The sequence below is a fragment of the Ambystoma mexicanum genome, chromosome 6p (genome assembly GCF_040938575.1).
Source record: "Ambystoma mexicanum isolate Mex_15411 chromosome 6p, UKY_AmexF1_1, whole genome shotgun sequence".
Classification (NCBI taxonomy): domain Eukaryota; kingdom Metazoa; phylum Chordata; class Amphibia; order Caudata; family Ambystomatidae; genus Ambystoma; species Ambystoma mexicanum.
This window is the reverse complement of record NC_090935.1, coordinates 1,347,940,439-1,347,965,915: the sequence shown is the minus strand read 5'-3', so window position 1 is coordinate 1,347,965,915 and position 25,477 is coordinate 1,347,940,439. Positions and strand designations below refer to the sequence as shown.

Sequence of the window (25,477 nt, the reverse complement as noted above, 5' to 3'; positions counted from 1 at the left end):
AATATTTGCAACAAATAATGTGACTGGAAAGAATGACCTCATAGCCCGAGGCTCTTTGCATGGTCAATGTAGATTTGGACCTCTCCAATATAGCAAATACTGTATGTTCAACGTACAAGGTCAAAGAACATCCGATGACCATAGTGGCCGATTCCTTGATGCCAAAAGCATCTGCAGCCAATGCTTTTTTTTTAAAAACTTTATTTTGGTTTTAACATGAGCATACAGTAACAACCTGTGTTAGCAGGTCCCATCAACAAAAAGGGAAAACAGTACGTTCATAGCACCTACAATGCACATTCAAAGTCTATTAGACAATATTCCATCAGCGTAAATGTTCATTAAGGCAGCACGCTTCGTCGAGGGTCTGAGGGGGTAGCGGGGGACGGACATACAGCAGTGTTGTGGATTGAGAGATTGTGACGTCAGAAGTGGAAAGTAAATAGCTAATGTAGGGAGCCCAGATATCTGGAGGGCGTGCATGCAGGGGAAGGGTCCGTAAGAACTCAGTGTCCATGTCCTGACATTAAAGAATGTCTTTTTTCCATGCCGCTAGGGAGGGAAGGGGGCCGCGTCCCCAAGTCAGGGCTATTCTTCTGCGGGCAAGCACCAGGAGAAAAGAGGCAAGCTTCCTCACTGGGGCTTGTAGATGTTTTGTCATGCTCAGGAGGGCGGTGGTCGGGACTGGGGCCAGCACCTCACCGAGAATGTCACTTGTGTGCTGTAAAACTGAGGACCAAAATCGGGCTACACCCGGGCAGTGCCAAGCGAGGTGAACAAAGTCTGCGGCCGGGGTGCCACATCTCTCGCAATGATCGGGGGCTTTGGGGTGATGGCGCCGTTTCTTTTGGGGGGTATAGTATGTTTGGTGGATGAAGTGGAAGTGGGTCTGCTTATAGCGAGTATTTAGAGCTACTTTTTGGGTTTGTTGAAGGATATAGGTCCATTCGTCGTCGGGTATTGTGGCATGGAGGGCCATCTCCCAACGCCGTTTCGCCCTTGCGGCGGTCGTGGTTGTGTCGACGAGCAGTGATCTATAGATCGTGGAGACCAAACGCCCCTCGCCTCTTGCTCGTATCACATTGTGTAGGAGGGTCCATGTCGGCGGTTGTTTGGGGAATGTTGGGAGGAGGGCCTGCAAGGTATGCCGCAGCCTGAAATAAAGAAAGATGTCGAGCGAGGTGTTGCAACCCCTCTCCCTGATTATTTGTGGGGTTATGAACATATCCTCTGGAAAGAGGTCCCCAAATGTCTGGATGCTGGCCTTGTCCAGCCAGATCAAAAAGACTTTTTCGTTGGTCAGGGGAATGCCGGGGATAAACTTGATGGGTAGTAACGGAGAGTATCTTATCTGTAGTTCAAATTTGCGGGCAATTTTCTTCCAGATGGCATATGAGGACAGGACTGGGCTTAGCGTGTTGCACGGAACCGGTCGATCACTGAAGATGACTGCTGTCAAGAAGTCAGGGGACGCTAGGGCGCGTTCAACTTGAACGTGTGGGCGGACATAATCGGTGGCATACCAATGGCTCAGGAATTGGGCCTGAGCGGCCCAATAGTACTTTTCTATGTTGGGAAGTGCAAGGCCGCCTTGAGCCACCGGTAGTGTCAGAGTCGTGTAAGCGACTCTTGCTGGTCTGCCCGCCCATATTAGTTCCAAGATGAGGCTTCTGATTTTCTGTAGAAATGTGCGTGGGAGTATTAGGGGTATATTAGTGAACAAGTAAAGAAGTCTGGGGAGAATCATCATCTTGGTCAGTGAAACCCTCCCCCATAGTGTCAGGGGGAGTGACTTCCATCTTTGGATGCGCTCACGGAGGGATTGGAGCACCTGGCCGTAGTTGTCTTTAAAGATCTCGTCGTGGTTAAGCGACATAAGGATGCCAAGGTAGCGAACCCTGGTGCTTTCCCACTTAAATCCGTGGTCATCGCGAAACTTAAGAGCGGTTATTGTCAGCGGAAAAATTACCGATTTCGAATGATTTATTTTGAGACCAGAGATGCCACTTAATCGGATCACCTGATCTGCAGCCAATGCTTGTTCAAAAGTGAACTGTCCTTGCATAACAGAATCCATCATACTACTGTAAGACGCTATGGGCATATGGCCCATAGAACTGTGTTGTGTCAAAAATACTGTCACCATCTGACCATTAGCGTATGAAAAAAGGTAAGACTCTTTAGTGTAATCAGGGGTTGCTAGAACAAGAACAGTAGAGATAACATTTTACAACTCTGAAAACTGGTGACCATCTCATCAGTCCAAATGATAGTATTTTTGGTCCGCTGCGCTTCTTTAAGGGCCTGCAGCAGTTGTCTAGTATATGACGTATAGTCAAAATTCCATGCTCTACTGTAATTACACAGGCCAAGAAATGTTTGCATAGCTTTATCAGTCACTGGCTGAGGGGTATTATGCACTGCTGTGGCACGTTCTGGAGTCACTCTTTTATCATTCACCGAAATCAATTGACACATATACAATGCCTCCTGTTGACAATAATTCAAACTTTGTCCTGTCCACCTTATATCCCTTTGATGCTAACAATTGTAACAGGGCTATGGAGTAATCTCTGCACTGTTGTCCAGTAGTCCTGCACACCAATAAATCATCCACATACTAAATAATGGTGCTAGGAACCCAGATATTCCCTAGGTACTCATGTAAGACTCTTTTGAAAATGCTTGGGGACTCACAGTACCCTTGATGAAGCCTAGTGTGTTTGAATTGGCTCCTGGCAAACAGGAGTGTGGTGAGGTATTGCAAATCTGGATGTAAAGGAACTGAGAAAAAAGCGTTCTTCATGTCCACCACAATAACAATATTGTAGTACGGTTAGGAACCACGGGAAACTCGGCCTGTATGATATCATTGAGGGTATAAAACCTGAATTATCCTACAACTAGCTCCCTTCGATTTCTTCATTGGGTAAAATGACATTTGCAGGCAGAGGTAGATGGTACAATGATACCCTGATGGAAGAGAGCCACTATGGTATTATAAATTCCTGTCATGATGAGCAGACCTGATCGCCTCAGCCCAGAAGCAGTGGGAACATTGCGGCACATTAAGGGCCCTGACTGGCGCAAGCCTCTGGCACCAGGATCATGGAGCTAACCTCAAAGAAAACACAGGTATAGTTGGTCTGCCACTGAGTGATTGACTTCTGTGCTAATTGCAGTTAAGGGCGTGGCTCTAAGCCATTAGCTTGTGCATTAGTCTGCAATCATGGGTGTGGCAGAGAGCTTCTAGAATGAATTGCACAATGGGAGTGGAAGGGCGTGATTGGCTATATAAGCCCCACCCAAGCCCTAAGGCATGCTTCGCGTTATTCTGCAGTTAGCAGCGTAGCGCTCTCCGAGGAATTCCTGCCAGCAATCTTCTACAAACCTGCAAAGAAAATCCAGAGACCATCGGGACTCACATAAATACCTGCCTTGACTTACCTGTGCCTCCAGCAACGACCCGGTTGTTTGTTGAGGACTCCAGCTTTCTTCGAGGACTCCAGCTTTCATCTGTCGCCAATACCTGCAGAAGCAAGAGAAGGAAAAGAAGGTTAACCGCTGAGCTCATTCATCGCGCCCTATCACCTATGTGCATTACGCACTGCTTCCGTCACCATCAACCGGATTCATTCATCACTCCGACGCACAGGTACCTGGAAAAGAGAAAGAAAGAACAGGTTACATCACGCAAACCACACCTGAGCTCGCGCTGGGCCCTAGACACAAGGCAGGCCACCCTGACCCACTGGCTCAGCCGCTCACACGCGTTGCACCAAACCAACGCACACTTTGGAGGGCTTTGTGCCACAACAGCGACACAAGTCACAACAGTGAAACGAGCACAGGCTGTGGCACGCAGCAAAGGACAACACAGATAACTGGACACGGACAACATACAATACAACGGATTACATGGACAATAACAAGCAGAGCAACACAAGCAACACGAGTTGTGACCACAGCAGTACTGGGTTGCCACTCGATTTCAAGGGTCAGTGAAGTAACTGGATCCTACAGGACATTGCGCCCCTGCTGACACTAAGCAGGAAGGAGAGCCCACCAACCAAATACACAAGGTGAGAGCGCCCCGGAGTGGGGAAGATGTTTGGAAGGAGCAGGGTGGGGGTCACAGGTGACAGGCACAGACAGTCTCACTCACCACCTTTTCCCCTGTCATAGAAGCTGACCCAAGACCAGTCCAGGGAACAAATGACGTGCAGCGCCTCTAACCAGGGAAGCAGACACTCCGCGCATCAGTGCCCGACGTCCCCGCAGAGACAAGGTGAGCGTAACAGAACACAAAGCTTCTCCCAAACCTCTGCCTGGGCGTCATGGAAGCCTCAGACTCCACCGACCAATTAGCCCAGCAGTTACTGGGAGAGTTGTGGGTCGAGGTGCATACCACCCGACAGGAAACCAATGCCCTGAGAAGAGAACTCATTGTAAACCGTGATCGCACGGAAGAACTAGCCCGGCAGTTACTACAAACGCAGGCAGGGCAAGCCCCGCTGCCTAGATCCGCTCCGTCTACCGCACCTCCGCAGTCCACGCCCGTGCAGGTTGTCCTCCCTGGAGCTGTACCCCTAGCCTCCCCTGAACGCTTTACAGGTGATACTAACAAATATGCAATATTCATGAATCAGTGCGTTTGCACTTCCTGTGCAGACCAGGGGCCTTCCCAAACAACCAGTCAAGAGTCGCGTTCGTGCTCTCTTATCTGGGAGGCAGTGCTGCAGATTGGTCGATTCCCTTTATCAACCGTGATGATCCATTGCTTCGTGATTTCAGGGGTTTCCAACACGAGCTCGAGAAGCTATTCACCCGGCACACCAGAGGTCAAGCCTTGGATAACGAGCTGCTGTCCCTCCGACAAGGCAACCAGGATCTATTAACGTACATCGCCACCTTTAACAGGCTAGTGGCTGAAACTAATTGGCCAGAAGAAAAAAGAACCATGCTCTTCTACCGGGGCTTGCAAGGAGAGTTAAAGGACGTGTTGGCTCAGGTAGTGAACCCCCCCCGAAGGGTGTGCGGAATACATTGACTTGTCAGTGCAACTAGACCACAGGCTACAGGACCGGAAGAACGATCAAGCCTGGTGTCATGGTCATGAAGCCAGGGGCACAGGCATGCAGGGGTCGCATGCACAGGTGGACACTGTCCTGGCACCTTTGGCACCAGGCTCATGAACAAAAGTAAACAAGAACATCCATTTAACACCAGAAAGCTTTTATTATGGTCATAGCACTTCAGATGCATTAACCTTGAACATTCCATCCATTAAGCAGGATGCATTAACCTTGAACATTCCATCCATTAAGCAGCCCGAAGTGTATTCTTGGGTGTAGCTGCTAATGGATTGCCTTCGTATGTGCTCACTCTCTAGGAGTGGCAGGGTGTGGCTGATAAGCCGGCCCTAAAGGGAGTGCCCACGATCTCAGCTATATAAGCTGCCCCAATCCTCAAGACAGACGCTTCGCGTTATTCTGTACTTGCAAGCAGTGTAACGCTCACCGTCGCCGGAGGTCAGACTTACCTTTGAAGATCCTGCTTGCAGGATCTTCCTGCTTCCTGCCAGCATACTTACCAACTGGGGGAAGCTGTTCTTACCTGTACATCTCTGCGGTGAACCAAGTATTAATCTTTACACTTTCTGGAACGCCAAAATCTTCATCTTGGCACCGCAGCACGGCACCCTCCATCGTCAACAGCAGCGCCTGCAAGGAAAAAGAGAAGACAAGGTTAGACATCGAAAAAAACAGTCAGTTTAAGGTTGTGCTTCGCCATACTTCGCGCTTTTCCTTAAACCATCACTTACCTGCTGTCGAAAATTGCTGTAGCATCCATCTTCCATCCGACCACGTCTCGTGTCTCACAGCTGCATTCCATTCAGGCCGCATTTCCATCTAAGGGAAGAAAACAGAAGAGAGACATTATTGCGGGCATAAATAGGAGCAACATATAAAGACATTAAACAGAACAAACAGCATCACAAGAGCTCAAGAAAGACTTACCAATCATAAGGAGAAGCAGAGTCGCAGCTGAACTGGGCTAATCCTTATCAGGGATCAGTGAAGGAACTAGATCCCATTCGACGGGCCCCTGCCAGAAGTAGCAGGACGGAGAGTTTATCTTCCATAATTCACAGGTGAACTTTATGGGCTGGCGTATGCTCACAGAAACCGTACTTTGGGGTGAAGGCTTCGAGAGGTACGACAATTACAGATTGGCACACTCACACACTCTTATCACCACGCAGGAGCAGTGTCATCACGTACCACCACTCACAGCTTTTCTACTGAGGGAGAGGGCTGAAGGGAGTGATTCAAGTTCAGGGAGGGCTGCAACCGTGCCCCAAAGCCTCCACAGAGACCAGGTGAGCGTAACACCCGGTCAGAAGGACGAACATTGTATGTGCGACAAAGAAGCTCAACCTCGGCAACCCGAGACCCATCCTGATCCAATGCAAATTGGAGGCTTGCGGAGCCCTCTTACCAAAGCTGAACGAGAAAAGAGAAGGAAACAGCAGCTATGCCTATACTGCGGCAAGCCAGGCAATTTTCTTCATGAGTGCCCCGTGAATCCACCCAGAAAGAGAGTGGGAGCCACAGACATAGACATAGAAACCGATTCTGGAAACTACAATGACCGGCAAGCATAGGGATCTGCTTGTCAAGGAAGGAGAAGGAATTATCTCAGACCTTGCACCTAGTCGTACCAGTCATCCTGATAAGTCACGACCAGCCCTCCAAAATGCACGCCTTGGAAGCGTACGTGGACAGCGGCGCAATTAGCAATTACCTGGATCAAGACTTGGCAGAAAGGATGGGACTATCCCTCCGGAAGAAATTGGCAAAAGAAAACGTCACAGCAGTCCACGGCACCCAATTATCCTTCGGTCCTGTAACACGCTGCACAGAAGAAGTGACCCTTCTTTGCCAGGGTTTTCATCTCATTTTTGATCTCATCAGCGCTACGCAATTCCAGATGATCCTTGGAATACCCTGGCTGGAGGCCCACAATCCTCAAATCGACTGGCGCTTACGAGTGTTAACCTTCTCTGGTGACTGCGCAGAAACTTGCTATGAAGAAAAAGCCCCCTCGCGTGAAACCCCTCCTGAAGGGAAGAGCAACGATTGGTATGATAGGGACATTGCCACCAGAATATCTAGACTATCAAGATGTCTTCCATAAGGAACAAGCAAACACGCTTCCTCCACACCAGCCCTACGACTGCCAAATCGACCTTATACCTGGGGCCCAGATTCCTTGTAGCTGGATTTATGCACTAGTGGAACAAGAAAACGACCACCTAAAGACCTACCTGGACCAGTACCCGGCAAACGGCAAATGGCTTCATCCGCCCGTCCAAGTCGCCCGCAGCCTCATCCCTTTTTTTGTGCCCAAAAAAGGAAGGAGACCTGAGGACATGCATAGATTACAGGTCCCTGAATCAGATCACAGTAAAGAACCGATACCCCTTGCCACTCATCCCAGAATTCTTAGACCAAGTCAAGGACGCCCAGATCTACACCAAGCTAGACCTTAGAGGGGCCTATCACATGCTAAGGGTTAAAAAAGGAGACAAATGGAAGGCTGCCTTCTGTACAAAGTATGGTCTGTACGAGTGCCAGGTCATGCCGTTTGGGCTATGCAACGTCCCGGCAGCGTTTCAGTTCTTTACGAACAATGTGCTCCGGGAGTTGCTAGATGTCTGTGCTTTAGTATACTTCGACGATATCCTGATCTACTCAACTTCAAGGCAAGATCATGTCGCCCATGTCCGAGCGGTCCTTCTAAAACTCTGGCAGCACCATCTGTACGCCAAGCTAGAAAAAGGTTCCTTCCACGTTACCGAAGTAGAATTTTTGGGTTTCATCCTCACCCCGCATGGCATTCAAATGGACATCCGCAAAGTGGACGCCATTCTAAACTGGCTGTCACCAACATCTGTGAACGGAGTTCAGAGCGTCCTCGGTTTCATGAACTTCTACCGCCGGTTTATTCCAGGATTCTCCCAGATCGTCCATCCGATTACCTCGCTCCTTCGGAAGAACAAACGCTTTAGTTGGTCCACAGAAGCAGAAGAGGCATGCCAGGTGCTGAAGCAGAAGTTTACCACAGCCCCGGTCCTGCAACACCCTCGGCCTGATCTCCTGTATGTGGTAGAAACTGACGCCTCCAGCGTTGCCACGGGGGCAATCCTCTCCCAGAGAAACCCAGATACCGGCTAGTTACACCCAGGAGCATTCTGGTCACGCAAGTTCTCAGCACCAGAACTAAACTATGCAATCACCAACAAGGAACTCCTGGCCAGCAAAGCTGTGTTCAAGGCATGGAGACACTACCTCCTAGGGGCCAGGCACACAGTCACAGTGATTACAGACTATCGCAATCTGCAACACTTGAAATCGGCCAAAGCACAGTCTTCTCATCGGCTCCGCTGGGCCCTTTTAGCGGACTACGACTACGTGATCACGTACCGGACAGGGGTACACAATGGAAAAGCAGAGGCTCTGTCCTGCATGGGTGAGGGTGAAGAGGCATATGCAATACCAGCCCCCGTAGCTATCATCCAGGAAGAAAGGATTCAGGGCGCTCTTGTCACTGCTTCACCTCTGGATGACCTACAAGCTGAAGTTCAACGTCTTATGAACCAGGAAGCCCACCAAGCCTGGGTGACGAAAGCAGAAAATAATACGATTACAGAAGGGCTACCTTATTACCAGGGACGTCTCTACATCCCAAGCAAAAGGCTGCAACACCAAGTAATCAGCAACTACTCACTCATAGAGGGACATCCGGGAATCGCCAAGACGATGACCAAAATCAGGAGGAACTACTGGTGGCCAACCTGGTGGAGGGATGTGGCCCAATACCTGGTAACTTGCGGGATCTGTGCACAGAACAAATCCCAAAAAACAAAAGCCTGGGGGTCTACTTCGTCTCTTGGCTATACCTCCTACACCCTGGCACACGCTGTCGCTCGACTTAATCACGGACCTGCCTCCCCACAAGGGCTACATCACCATTCTAGTAGTGGTAGACCTGTTCTCAAAGATGGCCCACTTCATCCCACTGAAAGGCCTGTTGATTGAGTGCACCATGGCAAGGGTGATTCTGGAGCAAGTTGTTCGCTTACACGGATTCCCATCGAATCTGATATCAGACCGAGGCAGCCAGTTTGTTTCTAAGTTCTGGTGAAAGAGCTGCGAAATTGCACAAATCGACATTCGCCTATCTACAAGCCATCACCCCCAGACCGATGGCCAAAACAAACCAAACAGACAAACCAGACACTGGAACAATACCTGAAGTGCATGCTGCACCAAACGGAAGACACCTGGAAAGACGTGCTGTGGAATACGCATACAACAATTCCATCCTTACCAGCACCGACCAGGCCCCCTTCTACACTGTATATGGGCAACACACACGGACATTTGTTTTCAATCCACCTGATACACTGGAGATGCTAGCAGTAACAACCTTGCACTCCACGATCACTTGTGTTTTCACGGAAGCAACTGAACACCAGACCAAGGAAAGACAAAAGACATTTTCTGACCAATACTGAAAGGAAGCTCCAGTTTACCAGGTCGGGGATGCGGTATGGTTAGCATCTAAGCACGTACCCTTGAAGGGACCAACAAAAATGTCATCCTCGGTACATAGGTACATACACTATCGAAGCCATCATCAATCCTGTTGCTATGAAACTATCCCCACCCTCCAACATGCACATCCACCTGGTGTTCCACGTTTCACTTCTAAAGCCAGTGCCACCAGGGACAAGGATTATGCCATCACCAGCTCCGGTGGTTGTGGATGGCGAACCTGAATTCGAGGTCAAGGACATCCTGGATTCCAAGGTGACAAAGTCCACATTGTACTACCTCGTGGACTGGAAAGGATACGGACCTCAGGATAGAACAATGGAACCCAGCGACCAAGTCCATGCTCCACGGTTGGTGAAGCGCTTTCATCACAATCACCCGACCAAACCAGGGCCAGGGGAAAAAAATGTCCTTGAGAGGGGTTTTGGGGGGGGTACTGTCACGATGAGCAGACCAGATCGCCCCAGCCCAGCAGCAGTGGGAACATTGGGGCACATTAAGGTCCCTGACTGGATCAAGCCTCAAAGGAGGGCCACCTGGACCCAGTCCTGGCGCCTCTGGCACCAGGCTCATGGAGCTAACCTCAAGGAAAACACAGGTATAGTTGGTCTGCCACTGAGTGATTGACTTCTGTGCTAATTGCAGTTAAGGGCGTGGCTCTAAGCCATTAGCTTGTGCAGTAGTCTGCAATCATGGGTGTGGCTGAGAGCTTCTAGAATTAATTGCACAATGGGAGTGGCAGTGCGTAGTTGGCTATATAAGCCCCACCCAAGCCCTATGGCATGCTTAGCTTTATTCTGCAATTAGCAGCGTAATGCTCTCAGAGGAACTCCTGCCAGCAATCTTATACAAACCTGCAACGAAAAGCTGTAGACCATCGGGCCTCACATACTCACCTGCCCTGACTTACCTGTGCCCCCAGCAATGACCTGGTTGTTCGTCGAGGACTCCAGCTTTCATCGAGGACTGCAGCTTTCATCGGTCACCGACACCTGCAGAAGCAAGAGAAGGAAAACAAGGTTAACCGCTGAGCTCATTCATCGCGCCCTGTTACCACCGCGCATTACTCACCGCTTCCGTCACCATCGACCGGATTCATTCATCACGCCGGCTCACAGGTACCTGGAAAAGAGAAAGAAAGAACAGGTTAGATCACGCAAACCGCACCTGAGCTCGCGCTGGGCCCTAGACACAAGGCAGGCCACCCTGACCCATTGGCTCAGCCGCTCACACGCATTGCAGCAAACCAACGTACACCGAGGAGGGCTTAGTGCCACAACAGCTACACGAGTCACAACAGTAAAACAAGCACGGACTGCGACACGCAGCAAAGGACAACACAGATAACTGGACATGGACAACATACAATACAATGGATTACACAGACAATAACAAACAGAGCAACACAAGCAACACGAGTTGCAACCACAGCAGTACTGGGTTGCCACTTGACTTCAAGGATCAGTGAAGTAACTGGACCTAGAGGACATTGCCCCTGCTGAGACTAAGCAGGAAGGAGAGCCCACCAACCAAATACACAAGGTGAGAGCGCCCCGGAGTGGGGAAGATGTTTGGAAGGAGCAGGGTGGGGGTCACAGGTGGCAGGCACAGACAGTCTCACTCACCACTTTTTTCCCTGTCGTAGGAGATGACCCAAGGCCAGTACAGGGAACAAAAGATGAGCATCTCCTCTAACCAGGGAAGCAGACACTCCATGCATCAGCGCCCGACGTCCCCACAGAGACAACGTGAGCGAAACAATTCCCTCCTCTGATGCTTTAGATAAAGGGTACTGTTTAACTCTGGGCAACACGGCACCTGGTTTCAACGTGATGCGTATTGGTGCAACACTCTACAAGAGCCCCACCACATGCGGGTTGTTTGTCCCCAAATTGTTAGGTACTTGAGACAAATCTTTCTGACACAAAAGAGGAAGCATTACCTACAAGTAGCATAGAACATGGAACGTGTCTGTTTTGTACCATTGTTTTATAGGGGACATACACTTCTAATATTATCTCCCCTTCAGTGTCTTTGTTCTCTAACAGGTCCATATCTGAGATACTTTTCAATGGTTGGACAGGGTCAACACACACGATTGTGCACCACTCTACATTACCAGAGTCAACTATCGACACAATTCTGTCCTTCGCCACCACAACTCCTTGTATGTCGAGCATAATGATGGTTCCTGCAACTACTACTTGTGGTTGAGTAGGTCTGAACAAAAATTCAGAAGGCACCCGCCAGTACTTGTTGGCTACTTGTGGCACTGCAGTGAGAAATACTGTAATCCTATATATGAACAAATCAGTGGCCACTGGTATTCCTCTTGTTACTGAGTCACTGTGCCCAATGCATGTATGGTCAATGTTATCCTTACCGCACACATACCAGGTGTTGAACATACCCTGCCTCTTTCAGTGAACGAGATAGTCATGTTGTGGTTGCTCAAAATGTCCCTGCCCAACAAAATACTCAGGTTTGTGGTGGAATAGAAGGGTGGCGCATATCTCTCTGCCCCCTACCTTAATGGGCAATTTGTGTGTGAAGGGAACAGATTGAACTGCCCCAGAGAAACCCTGCATGCTCATCACCTCACCTGACCAAGGGAATCCTCCCTCACTGATACACGATTTAGTGGCGCATGTATCTACCATAAAGATAAATGGCTTACTACCTACCTCCATGACCACCAAGGGTTCCTCTTCTTCTGGGTCAGCAGTGACTGATTGGACTGGGTACGCTAAGTCTCTCTGTGGCCTGTCCTAGTCTGGATACGTGTTAGCTCCTAGAAAAACAAATGGACTCCCTCCAACTACTGTGACCCCCTGATAGTGAGTTACAGTGCCATTGGGTACTGCATTACTGTTTGGTAATTGAGGGCCCTGATATTGGCCTGGGTGTACGGCGTATGATGCCATGTTACTGCAGCCATGGGCTGGTAATTGCAGAAATAATGGTGGAGGAGCGGGCGGTACGACGGACAATGGTGCACCATAGGGACCTGTTGGGGGTGGCTGTCCATAGGATGGAGGTAACGGGGCTAGGCCTCACGGGGGATATGGATACATCTGTTAGGGATACACAAATGTTTGTCTACTTCTACATTTTCTTGAAAAAAGGCCCATCGCCCACACGTCCAACGCTGACCTGCTCCTCTTCCAATTTGGTCCCATTCCTCTGAATACTCCTCTCCCTCTGCGAACCCCTGAAAACCCCCCTCTACCTCACTGAAATCATCCTTGGTACTAAGGCTGCTACCCACCTGTCCAGTTGTTCTCACTTCCGCACACGGGTGCTGCGCACAGGTCAGCTTGGACCACCCTAAACTCTGCTGGTCCTTCTGTCTACACTGCTGTTACAGCCCCTTTCAATGCAACCTTCACTAGTTTGTTTTGTACCAGTTTTGCTTCCTCAGATTGCGCTCGCTATGTTGCTTCCTTCTCCTTTTATTTCAACCGTTTACAGTGGTGAATAATAATAGATTGAATTTCCGCCCAGCCCTTTGCTTCGATACCCACTATTTTGGCAAGGACTTTCTGTACTTCCTTCGGAAGTCGCCTTTTCACAATGAAGTAAAAGAATGGAATTGCCCGGTCCCATGGATCCCCTGTTTCTCCTCTCCACATCTCCTGTAAATGTAATATGTACTGAGCGGGGTCCTCGTTATCCCGCATCGTCCTCTGTATGATCGACTGAAGGTCAGGCGTGTCTGGGTACTTGTGCTGCAGCACCGCCCACACTTGGGGCCGAATGTCAGAAAAATGCTCTCCGCCATGGCTGTCATCACCCAACTTTAGGCCCGGGTACCCAGCTTCAACCCATATGTCATCAGCCTGGTCCCCCAGTATCAAAACAAACAATCTTTTCAGGTGTCCTACTTTATTTATTTATTTATTGCATTTCATTACACGCCCGAACCCTCAGGTATCACGGCATAGGTTACATACATCTTAGTTATCATAAACAGTTGCAGTTATCGTGTGTGTCTTAAGTAGTAACATATTTCTTAAGCGTCTTATACAACACACTTGGGATCTTGAACAGAAACATAGGTATGCAGAAGACACGTAGGGTCCTCAGTCTAAAGCGAAGTACATGTGGGATTGGCAGTATATAACATGGGAAAACCAAGTTGAGTTGCACTTACGCTGTTAGTATTTGTTGAACAGCCATGTTTTTAGCTGTTTCTTGAACTTTGGGAGGGAAGTTTTGTTGCTGAGGTGGGTGGGGAGCAACTTTCAAATGCACCGGGTTGTTATGGGGAAGCTGGCATTGCCTGCTCTTGAAGTAGTGAAGCGTGGGATATGGAGATGTGTATTAGCGCTAGATCTGAGTGTTCTGAGAGTGGTTTCCGCGAAAAGTGCTTCAACTGAGATAGATGGGGGCGGGGTCAGTTATGGATTTATGGGTGATGGTGAGAGTTTTTTGCAGGATTCTCGCTTTGTACTGGGAGCCAGTGAGCATCGCTTCTGCGTTGCAAGGTATGCTCTCTTCTATTGATACCCAGCGCTGCTCTAAGGGCTTTGTTTTGGAGGAGTTGGAGTTTTGTTAAGTTTTTTTTGAGGTACCTAGCAGTAGAATGTTGCAGTAATCTATTTTTGTTAGGATAAGGGCTCTGGCAAGTGTCAGGCAGTTTTCAGTGGAGAGGAGAGGCCTGCTAAGTGTGATAAGTTTGGCAGTATAAGCCGTGGAGGAGGCGAGAGCGCTGATATGGTTATTTATGGTGAGGTTGGAGTCAAGGTTTTGACTTTGTGGGAGATAGTGATGGGGGTGCCATCTATCACTATAGAGGTCTAGTCAGGGTGGTGTTTGCTAAGTCTGGCTCGGGGAGCCGACTATGAGGATCTCAGTTTTTTCTCCGTTAAGGCAGAGACTATTGTTAGCCATCCAATTTTGGATGAGGGAACCGATTTTGTTGATGCAGGCCATATCCTGTTCAAGGTTGCCTGTGATGGGAATAGGTATTGGAGTATCATCTGCAAAATGTGTGTAAATTACTCCCATAGCATATAATGCTGCGAAGAGTAATTTCGTGTGGGCTTTGTAAAGTGTATGGGAGAGACAGGATCCTTCCGGTAATCCCAACGGTACAGGGACGGGATCCGCTGCTACTTCCCTTAGGGTGACTCTTGAGGTGCGGTCGGAAAGGAAGGATTTTATCCAGGTTGTGGCCTTCTTGGAGAAATGGAAGTTGGTGGATAGGGTTTGGCATAATTTTTCATGGTCAACTATATCGAACGCTGCAGAGAGTTATGGAGTAATAAAATGCACAGTTTACCAGAAACCCTGATAGAGTCCATCTGTTTTTTTTGTTATCTAGGAGGGCAGTCTCAGTATTGTGATTGGGGTGGAATCCTGATTGTCTATCTCCACGTAAGCAATTCTGTTCTAGGTGGGATTGTACTTGGGTGTATGCTATTTTATCAATGATTTTGAGGAGAAAAGGCACCGTTGTTATGGGCCTGTAATTCGTGAGTATTGTTGGGTCTAGTGACGGTTTTTTGAGTAGTGGTGTGACCCATGCTACTTTAATGGATGCTTGTATTTCACTAGAATTGAAGGAATCATTCACAAATATGGTAATGGTAGGTGCTAATGTGGTGGTTCAGTCTTTAACTACTTTAGCCGGAAAACTGTCACCTTTGCAATTAGAGGGCTTGAGAGATGCTATTGTTTTAAGGACTGATCATTGGTGACTTGAGCAAAGTGAAATTCGGGTACCTCCGAACTTATGTTAGTGGCTGAAAGGTGGGAAGGCTTGGTTGTGAGTTCTAGGAGCTTTTTTGCGTGGCTATTTTGTTTTGAAGTGTATTCATAGATAGAGCATCCAGAATGGTGGTCCACCAGGGTTTGTTGGGGTTTACAGGGCTGGTGGGTAGGATGGGGGATTCTAGTTCTCTAATGATCGTAAATAGTTCTTTAGTGTTGGAGGCCGCATTAGAGGTACGGTTTTCGAGCGATTCCGCTTTGTGAGAGAGTACACTGAGTTTATAGACTTTAGATAGTTGTTGCAGTTTGGTTTGGAGTTCTGGGGAGTGGTTTTTTTCTGGCTAAGTGTTCTAGAGCTCTTTCTTCCCTTCTGAGTTCTATGAGTTCGTTATTGAACCAGGGGGCGCTGCGTTTGGGCACTTTGGTTTTGAGAGGGGCTACTTCATCTATCGCGGATTTTAGGCATTGGTGGTAATGCTTCGAGATACTCTCTGTGCTAATACAGTCCAGTGGTTTGGTGTTGAGCAGGTCATTAAGTACTGGATTTAGATTCTCAGGGGTAAGCTTGCACGCATTTCTGACCTGAATGGGTGCTGGGCTACATGTTTTAGCTATAGGGTCAGTGTCTGGTTTATGTTGAATTTGATTAAGCAGTGGTCAGTCTCTTGCATCTTGAGGACGTCTACTATGGTTACTGCAGTATCCAGTCAAGAATTCTGCCTTTGGAATGGGTGGGGGTATTTACTATTTGGGAAAATTGCATCTCCTGGAATGCCTTGTGGCAGGCTGTAGCTTTGCTGTACGTGGGGTCATCATTGCCTAGATTTAGGTCCCCTAAGTGAATGTACTTAGTTTTAGGTTTAAGCAGGAATGTAATTAGTAGAGGTAGGTCTATATCTCGCTTGTTTAATGCACTCAGTGCTCTGTATACTATTAAGAAGTTAATTGTTACCTGAGGGCTGACGGCTTGCTTGAGAGAGAGAATTTTGTATCCAATAAGTGCTTCCATTTTACATTTCCTGAATTGTAGTGAAGTTTTGTGGATCATGGCCACTCCACCAAGTATGGCATCTAGCCGATCTGCTCTGAGGAGGGTATGCTCAGAAGGGACAGCTAGTGTGATCTGTGGGCCTGAGGCAGTATGTAGGTATGTGAGCAGTAAGAAGTCCAGTTTTAATTCTAGTATGCAGTTGTGTATATCGATTGAGTGGGCGCCAATGGATCTAACATTTATTAGGGCTCCTAGGAGGGGCTGACTGCAGTTGGGTGAACTCGATGGCGGGGTATGATATGGCCGCCTGCTTCTCAAAAATGTATATCTACTTACCGCTCCAGCATTGAGAGACAGGAGTGTCTTGATACGATTATTTCTATCCATCTGGGCCCATGGTATGTACAGTGCTCTCCCTGGTCCCTTGTGTACCTGCTTCTCGTTCCTCTTAGATCTTACCTTACCTTACCTACTTTAGGAGTTTTACTCCCAATACTAGGATTTGGATATGAGTCTTTAGTTGGAGTCTTCAGTAGAAGGTCCAACAGTCTGAAGGTTTTTGGCCTTAGACTTTTCTTTTCTGGTTTTCCACCAGCACTGAGAATTACCAGTTCTCTTAGGCCTAGGTAGGGGTCCAGTTGATCTATCCACCTCTTCCTCAGAAGCAGGGGGAGTCAGAGGCTCTAAAACTGGGGGAACAATGATGGAGCTTGGTTCGGGCTCCTATTTCCCTAACAATTTAGCATGAATTGTGCCTGGGTTAGAGGTCAACTTACTAACACCAGGGCTTGTAGTGGGGTTCTCTGTAGAGGTTCCCACAGGCTTAGAGTGGTCCCTTAAGGTGGACTCTCTAGCCAATTTGGTTAGGGTCTGCATCTCCATACTGGGAGGCCTTGGGGTACTGGATACTACTCCTAGAGTTTTTAGATCATTCCCCAACAGGACTCTCCCAGGCACCTCAGTCTTAACACTGACAGGGATCCTCACTGTCATGTTATTACACTGAATGAGGGCTGGTAGAATAGGAACCATCTGGACAGGGCCTCCAGGATTTCTAGTGGAACCTTTGGGTGCCTTAGCCACATCCTCAGGTTTGAAAAAGCTTTCATCCACTACTGTTCTGCTAGCCCCAGTGTCTCTCCTGGCAGGAGTACCAAGGCCATTGACAAGAACACTGTCCATATAATATATTTTAGAGTTTGCTGGTAGGGAGTCATAGATTTCCCTATTCTGGTTGCTAAACAGACCCATAGGCTCTAAGGATACACTTGCTTAAAGACTCAAGGGGTCTTCAGCAAAGACCTCAAAGTGAGAACTACCCACTTGTACTTCCTCCTCAGGAGTGAAGGCTAAGGAGACTGTGCTGCTCCCTGTAGGTTTACCCTTACATCTGAGATCTCCTTTGATGTGGTCAATTGCCCCACAGAGATAGCATGTTCCAAAAGCTCTCTGGAATGATGGCTTGTTCTGACCTCCTTCTGGTTTGCGACCAGACGGTACACTAGCCTGATGGGGTTTCCCTGGTGGCTTGCCCTGGTTATTTTGTTGTTTGTGGCCCTCTTTGGTATGGGAGGTATTAGAATTCTCTGGATTCACTTTTGGTGGATGCTTTCCCTCTTCCTTTTTCTTAGTGACCCCTGAATCTGTTACGCTCACCTGGACCCCACAGGGGTGTCGATCGGACCCGGACAGCTGCGGTCTCCTTCAACGTGATGCGTAGTGCAGAGATGACTGTCTGGACTGGCCCGCCTAGTCTTGTCTGCTGGACCCGAAGAAGTATTTTCCTGCAAGTGGAGACAGGGATTAACCACCTGTGGGTTTTAGTGATGGCCTCCCAACTGTTCTCGCTCTCCCCCACTAATCACCTCCGATATCCCCTTAGTAACCTCACCTTATGTTCGTAAAAGATGAGCTCTCGAACCTGCGTGTCTTGCAGGGGCGCGTAGATACCAGTTACTTCACTGGTTTGAAGGCGTTGGGAGAGTTCCGGTAAGTATTGACTCTAGAGTCCCTGGCGGGATTGGTAAGTATCAAGTTCAAAGAGTTCAATGTGCCCGATGTTCACTCTTGTACCCTTTCTTCCTTAATTTGCAACTGAGTTCGTGAGAAGAAGGTCTCGTAGCTGCTGCTGGCGTTCAGGTAAGAGTCTGTGTTACCCAACGCTGTCCGGTAACTATTGCATGCGTTAACGTGTTATTTTTCTCCCTCTTTACAGATGCGGCATATGAAAATGTGGAGAGTTATGGAATAATACCGTTGGTGGTAAATCAGGTAAGTCTATGGTGGTAAGAGGTTGTATTTGTTGATTTCCTTGGCTCACCTTGCTTTTTCATGTGTCCCCTAGGTGCCGGATTACAGCGAAGAAATGATGGAGACAGTGCCGGATCGAAAGATGCAGTGAGAACTGGTGAGTATGGCGCCGTGCTGGAGCTGGCGAAGCGACACGTGCAGGACTGATGTACTTTCCAGGTCCGGAGAGGAAATGGTTCCGGAATTAGGTCAGGAATTTGAAATAAGTTTGTTTTCTAACCTTGTCCTTTTCCTCTTCTTTATTCTAGGAGCTCCGGATTCGAGGCGGGCGTGGCAGAAGACTGGATGCTGGCTGCAGGCACGGTGAGCGTCACGCTGCTGGATGCAGAATAACGCGAAGCATGTGCTGCTGTTCGGGTGTGGTTTAAATAGCCTCCAAAGTAGTTCCAGGTAAGAAGTTCCCTAGAGCCACGGCCGAGTAAAAAAATAGTCCCTGTAACAAAATAGTCCCATGCAGGCCTCATGTAGGCTTGGACTCTTTTGCAGCATGGTCTGCATCAGGTAAGTAAAGTCTATGAGCCTGGCGCCTATGGCGCCAGGACTGATTTCTATGATGAGCCTGGCACCTAAGGCTCCAGGACTGAACCCAGACAGCCCCTAGCCGGGGATGCTGGGGTTTAAACAAATGTCTGGATGCCTGCTCCCAGAGCTGAGAGCCTTGGTCCTGATGCCTGGGGGTAGGCATCATGACAGAATCCTTGTGAGTAGCCCTGTTGGCAACCCACAAGTCAGCAGCCTTAGCTAGCTTTCTAGGATCTATTTCCTTTGAATCAGCTAAGTGCTGTCTGAGCTCAGGAGAGCAGCCATCATAAATTGACTCCAACATAACAAGATTTCTCATTCCCTCATAAGTGTTCAATCTGTAACCCTTAATCCATCCCTCTAAATTCTTCAAACTTTCATTCACCCAGGTAGCCCAAGGGGTACCATCATTCTTTTTGAGGGTCCTAATCCTCTTAAGGTACTGGGAAGGGGTCTTCCCAAATCTATCTATTAAAGCTAGCTTCACACATTCATAGTCCATCCTATCCACCTCCCCCAGCTCCATTACCACATCAGATGCAACAGGGGGAGCCTAGAGAACAGCCAAGGAAGCAACGATTCCCTGTGATGTCCTGGAGCCCATGATTATACTCAAACATAGCCAACCAATCTAACACATCCAACTTAGGTTCATACATACCCACAATCTCTTTAGGCATCCAGGGTCTTTTGGGACTGGAACTCCTGGAGGATCCGGAGAGAGAAGAATTTTCCATAGACAACTTCTTCACCTCTAGCTCATGCTTGAGCTCCATTTCTCTGAACCTTAGTTCTTGGTGCTTTTGTTCAGATTGGGCACTAATTCTTTTGAACTCTAATTCAAGCCTAATTTTTTCTAGTTCAATGAATGCAGGACTTAATGTGGGACCTGATAAAGGTCCAGTAGACACAGCTTGAGGTGGTAGTGCAGGCAGAGGGCCAGGGGGAACAGTTACATTCGTTTCCTCTTCCTCTTCTAACTCTACAACAATACTATCATTACTTTGATTCATATCATCCTCATGACTGTTGTTTACATTTGCTGGGGAGGTAGGTTCCTCTGAACCACTACCCAGACTTTGGTTCTCTAACAATCTTTCTATCAGTTCCATTTTCTTGCCTGTTTACAGGAAGATCCTTATGTCTACAAAGAACTCTTAAACAATCAGCAGTTTTTGCAGAAAGGGACTCCTGGCTGTAACTTTCCATGTTAGAAAATATGCTTTTTAGTGCTAAACTTTGTGGTTAGTTGCACCAAAGTATTTAGCAGCACTCTAAAATGTATACTCATTACAAATCCTACCGCTGAACACCAGTGTTAGGCAGAATCCTGTGCAGTTCCCTTGGGGACCACTGCAAGAAGATTAAGACTACAGGAGTAAGCAGTAAACCCAATTGGTAGCAGTCTGCACCACCCAGATGTACCTGGTAGCTGTGGCTGAGCAGTCAGACTTCTCTCAGGAAGAGTAGGGCAGTATGCAGAGTATGCACAATAGGGCCAAAAACACAGTGGAACAAGCAAACACTGACCAGAGCTTTGTATCAAAAGTATAGACTTATTTATTTAACACACACTTTAGAAAATACACTAGCACTATAAGTCAAAGCAAGTTCAAAACACAATCAGAAAAGTATTTACACCCCCCTAGCAGTTACTAGACAAGTCTAAGTTAAACACCACTTTTTGTCAAAACAGAGGTGAGCACGTAACTTAGTTGCACTCCAATAATTAGGTTAAAGGGAGAGAAAAAGGCAGGTCATAAAAATGAAACAGTTCCCAACACTTTTCTAAGTTCAAAGCAAGTCATTGAAGGCAGTATACACTCTAGAGCCAAAGTTCATAGGCCAGGCACACTTTAAATGGGGCAAAGCGAAATGTGCCCAGGATCACACGGTTTAAAATGCACTAAAAGTCTTTGAAGAAGGTTCAAAAGAGGTTGGGGTGATTCAACAAGTAAAGTTAGAAGGTCTGGGGCCAACCCAGTTAGAAAGCCAAGGATTTAAGGGTCACCTTTAGCAATCCGAAGAGAGGGGGGCCAGGTGGAACACAGTACCTTAAAGAGAGAGGAAGCTCCAGCGGTGGTAGTTGTTCCTGGCAGTGGTTGCAGTTCATTGTTTTGACCAGGGGAAGAGAGGATCTCGTCGAGGAGGAAACTTGGATTCGACCAAGAGACGACTTTGGATGGCGAAAGGGGCGAACTGGTTGATCCCACCAGCTCAAAGGAAGAAGACTCGTCCAGCAGAAGATCTTCTCTTGTCGTTGGGAAAGTGGTGAGTTTGTTGCAGCAGGGCTCCACCGGTGGTGTCTTCGTTGCAGATGGCTCAGCTTCTTCCCTCTTCAGATTCTTAGGTCTTGTGGCGACTTCTGAAGTTCCAGTCCCAAAAGCCCTGCTTTTATGCAGAAAAACCCCCATTCAACAGCCTAGCTGTCACTCAAACATGCTAAGTGGTGAGCCGGGCGGCTCACCACTGGGCCAATCAGAATAGAGTGCGACTTGGGTTGAGTGTAGAGTGCGACTTGGGTTGCTAAGGCAACACAGTCCAGGGTGCCAATTCCCCTCCCCACATATCCTGTGGAACCCAGACAGAGTGGCACCATTTGGAGGGCTTCTGTGGAGAAGCCAACCAAAAAGTGGAACAAAGGGCCCGACCTTGGTTGGAGTTACAGAGACGGACATGAACACCATTTTAGAAAAGATTTCTGGCAAAAAGACCCAACCGTTGATTTAATATTAAATAAATAAATCAGCAGTATCTTTAACATTGCACCAAAAAGTGGTGTGTTTAAAATCAATGGGAAAATCCCATAGGAAATATTCCAGCGGAATATTTTGCATTGTAACCACTGCCACCATCCAGAAACTTGACAAGGGGGGACTAGACAGTTCCCCCTTGAAAACAGACCCAGGGGCAATCGAATTAACCCCTTCCAGTACTTCCACAATATGATAGTTTGTACTGGTGCTGTTCACAATTTTGGACTAGTAAAGTCAATGGTGACTTTACATGCCCTGTGAGACAGTAGTCAGTCCCAGGGTATGGAGTCTATGTTTAGGGGTCACTATGACACCCCTGTGTTACCGCACTGAGGGTGCTGTGTAACACATACACAAAAACAGATCATACCCTATGGAGTAAAAGACCCCATCACCCATAATCACACAAAAAGTCAAAGACATACCTCAAATCATGCCTAAGAGTGGGAGGAAAAGAGTCACACTCTTAGCAGGAGAAAAAAAAAATCCAGCAAAGCTGCTGGGGGACTCACTAGGTTTGGGAAATTAGCCTTATAAGAGAATTCTCCCTAACAGAGGCCTATTACACAGCTCAGTTCTTTAGAACCAAGCTATGTGGTCTAGTGTTTTGGGTGTGGCTGGGCCTGGAACTAATTGGCCTGGAACTACTTTACCTGGGCTATTTAAACCACACCCAAACAGCAGAACACGCTTCACGTTATTCTGCACTCATGCAACGTAACGCTCATTGTGTCCAGCTCCTGCCCATCTGCTTCTCCGGCGGCCTGATACTGAAGCCCCTAGATATGGATTCCATTAATAACCTGGAAGAACAAGAACAGCATTAGTGAGCAAGAACACTTACCTGTGAAGTAACCGGTCTTGAATCCATCCTGCGCTTCGCTTACCTCGCCCATCTCCGGAGTTCGCCGCAACCTGCAAAGGTAAAGAAACAAGGACAGCATTAATAACAATTCTTACCTGGGCAAGCAGCGAGTCCTGGGAGCACCCTGCGCTTCTCTTACATCGCCCATCTCCGGGTTTCATTGCAACCTGCAAGGGAGAAGGAACAAGGTCAGCATTAACAAAGCACTTACCTGGGCAAGCAGCGCTTCGATCGCTCATCACTCTGGAACATCACTGCAACCTGTACAAAGAAGGGAAGAGAACACAGATTAGCAATTAACACCAATAAACAGCGCAGCGCTCCGCGCATCAATAACTCACTGTGGTCTTCGCCATCAGCGCGGCAACTCTGAGATTTCAACCATCCCAGTGAACACAAAAAGAGACATTGTTAGGGAACAGCGTAGTGGAGCAAGACGCCGAGAAGACAGAGAAAACCGAGGGAAAGAAAGAGACAGAAAAAAGACGGAAAAGACATTATAACTCACCTGGAAGACAGCAAGCAGAGTTGGAGTCACAGCCAGCCTGGACCTGACATGAGGGCACACGGACCAGTGAAGCAACTAGGTCCACGAAACGCTGCACCAACCATGTGCCCCTGCACAGAGACGCAGGATGGAGAGTTCAAAGCACAAAAACCTAAGGCGCCACCCAACGTCTGGCACATAACCAAGCAGAGAGGGGTCCGGGTTAGCGCTTAGACCTCCATCCAGTATCGTGTGGTGCCCCCGTGGATACCAGGTGAGTATAACAGAACGCAAAGCCTCAATTAAAAACATCCACCTGGGCATCATGGAAACATCAGAGACTGACCAACTAGCCCAGTTACTGGGAGAATTATGGGCCGAGGTGCACTTTGGCCGGCAAGAAACCAACACCTTAGGAGGGAGTTGATTGTCACCAAGGACCGCAGCAATGAATTAGCCAGACAATTGCTCCAAACACAGGCTGGGCATGCTCCGTTGCCAGGAAGTACTCTGTCAGTTCCAGCCACATCCATCAATCCAGTGCAGGTGGTCCTCCCTGGGGCAGTTCCTTTGGCCCCACTGAAAAGTTTTATGGGGGACCCAAGAAAATATGCAGTATTCATGAACCAGTGTCGCTTCCATTTTCTTTGTAGACATAGAGCCTTTCCTAACGATCAGTCGCGGGTTGCCTTCGTTCTGTCATATCTGAGTGGCAGTGCCGCAGATTGGTCCATACCATTAGTAAGCCAGGATGACCCACCCCTGTGGGATTTCAGGTGGTTTCAACAGGAGATGGAGAAGCTGTTCGCCCGACATACCCAGGGCCAAGCTATGGATAATGAACTTCTGTCCCTCTGCCAATGCAGCCAAGATTTGTTAACATATATCGCCACTTTTATCGTTGAAACTGGGTGGCCCGAGGAGAAACGAACAACGTTATTCCATCGAGGATTACGGGGGGAATTGAAAGACGCCCTAGCTCAGGTGGTAAACCTGCCAAAAGACTGTGCAGAGTTCATCAACCTAGTGTTGCAGCTAGACCACAGGCTGCAAGATCGAAGGACAGATCGAGCCAGAACGGAGAATCAGACTGTGTATGTACGCTCAAAGGAGAACATTCTGCGTTCATCAGAAAACACTTTGGAACCCATGCAAATTGGGAGGGTATGGAGCCCATTAAACAAGGCCGAAAGAGACAAAAGGAGACAACAGCAATTATGCCTGTACTGCGGGAAATCAGGTCACTTCCTCAGAGAATGTCTGGTAAAACCCCCTAGGAGAACAGGTGGAGCTACAGAGAAAGAAGGAGGAGAACAAAAGTCGCAAGACTTCAAGGCCCGGCAAACGTAGAGGTCCGTTTGTCGAGCAATGGAAAAGAGCCAAAGGCCTCACACCTTGCCCTGCCTGTGATTTTGATCAGTCACCAACAACTATCTCGGATGCATGCTGTGAAGGCATATATAGACAGCAGAGCAGTTGGTAACTACATTGACCAAGGCCTGGCAACAAGGATGGGGCTTCCACTCTGTCAGAAAACGACAACTGAGAAGGTCACCACTGTCGACGGCACGGAGACAGCTTCTGGTCCTGTTACTCAACGCACAGCAGAATTGACCCTTTTGTGCCAAGACGGACATCGGGAAGCCAATGCCTTCGGCCTTATCAAGGCCCCTCAGATCCAGGTGATTCTAGGGATGCCGTGGTTGGTGGCTCACAATCCTAACATCGACTGGCGAGTTAAAAAATGTGCCTTCTCCAATGAGTCTGCTTATGCGTGCCACCAAGTGGAAATGCCATTGTCTGACCCAGAGACACCTGTCCAAGATAAAGAGGCGTTGGTACTAGGTGTAACAAGTACACTACCAAGCGAATACCATGATTTCCAAGACGTTTTCTAAAAAGAACAGGCTAATGCCTTAACCCCTCACAGGCCATATGACTGTCAGATCGACCTCGTACCTGGTGCACAAATCCTGTGTAGTCGAATTTATGCACTCACTGAACCTGAAAATCTCCACTTGAAATCATATCTGGATCAATACCTGGCAAACGGTTTTATCCGCCCGTCCAAATCCCCGGCAGCCTCGCCCCTATTCTTCGTACCCAAGAAGGAGGGGGACTTGAGAACGTGCATTGACTACTGAGCACTAAACCAGGTAACAGTTAAAAACTGTTATCCTCTACCCTTTATCCCAGAACTGCTGGACC

General features: G+C 48.2%; 1 protein-coding gene across 9 annotated transcripts in view; it reads right to left on the bottom strand.

Annotated features, from left to right (window-relative positions):
• The window catches only part of LOC138510403 (uncharacterized), a 1,044,636-nt gene that overhangs the window by 557,437 nt on the left and 461,722 nt on the right, over nt 1–25,477 (bottom strand). The window lies entirely within an intron of this gene.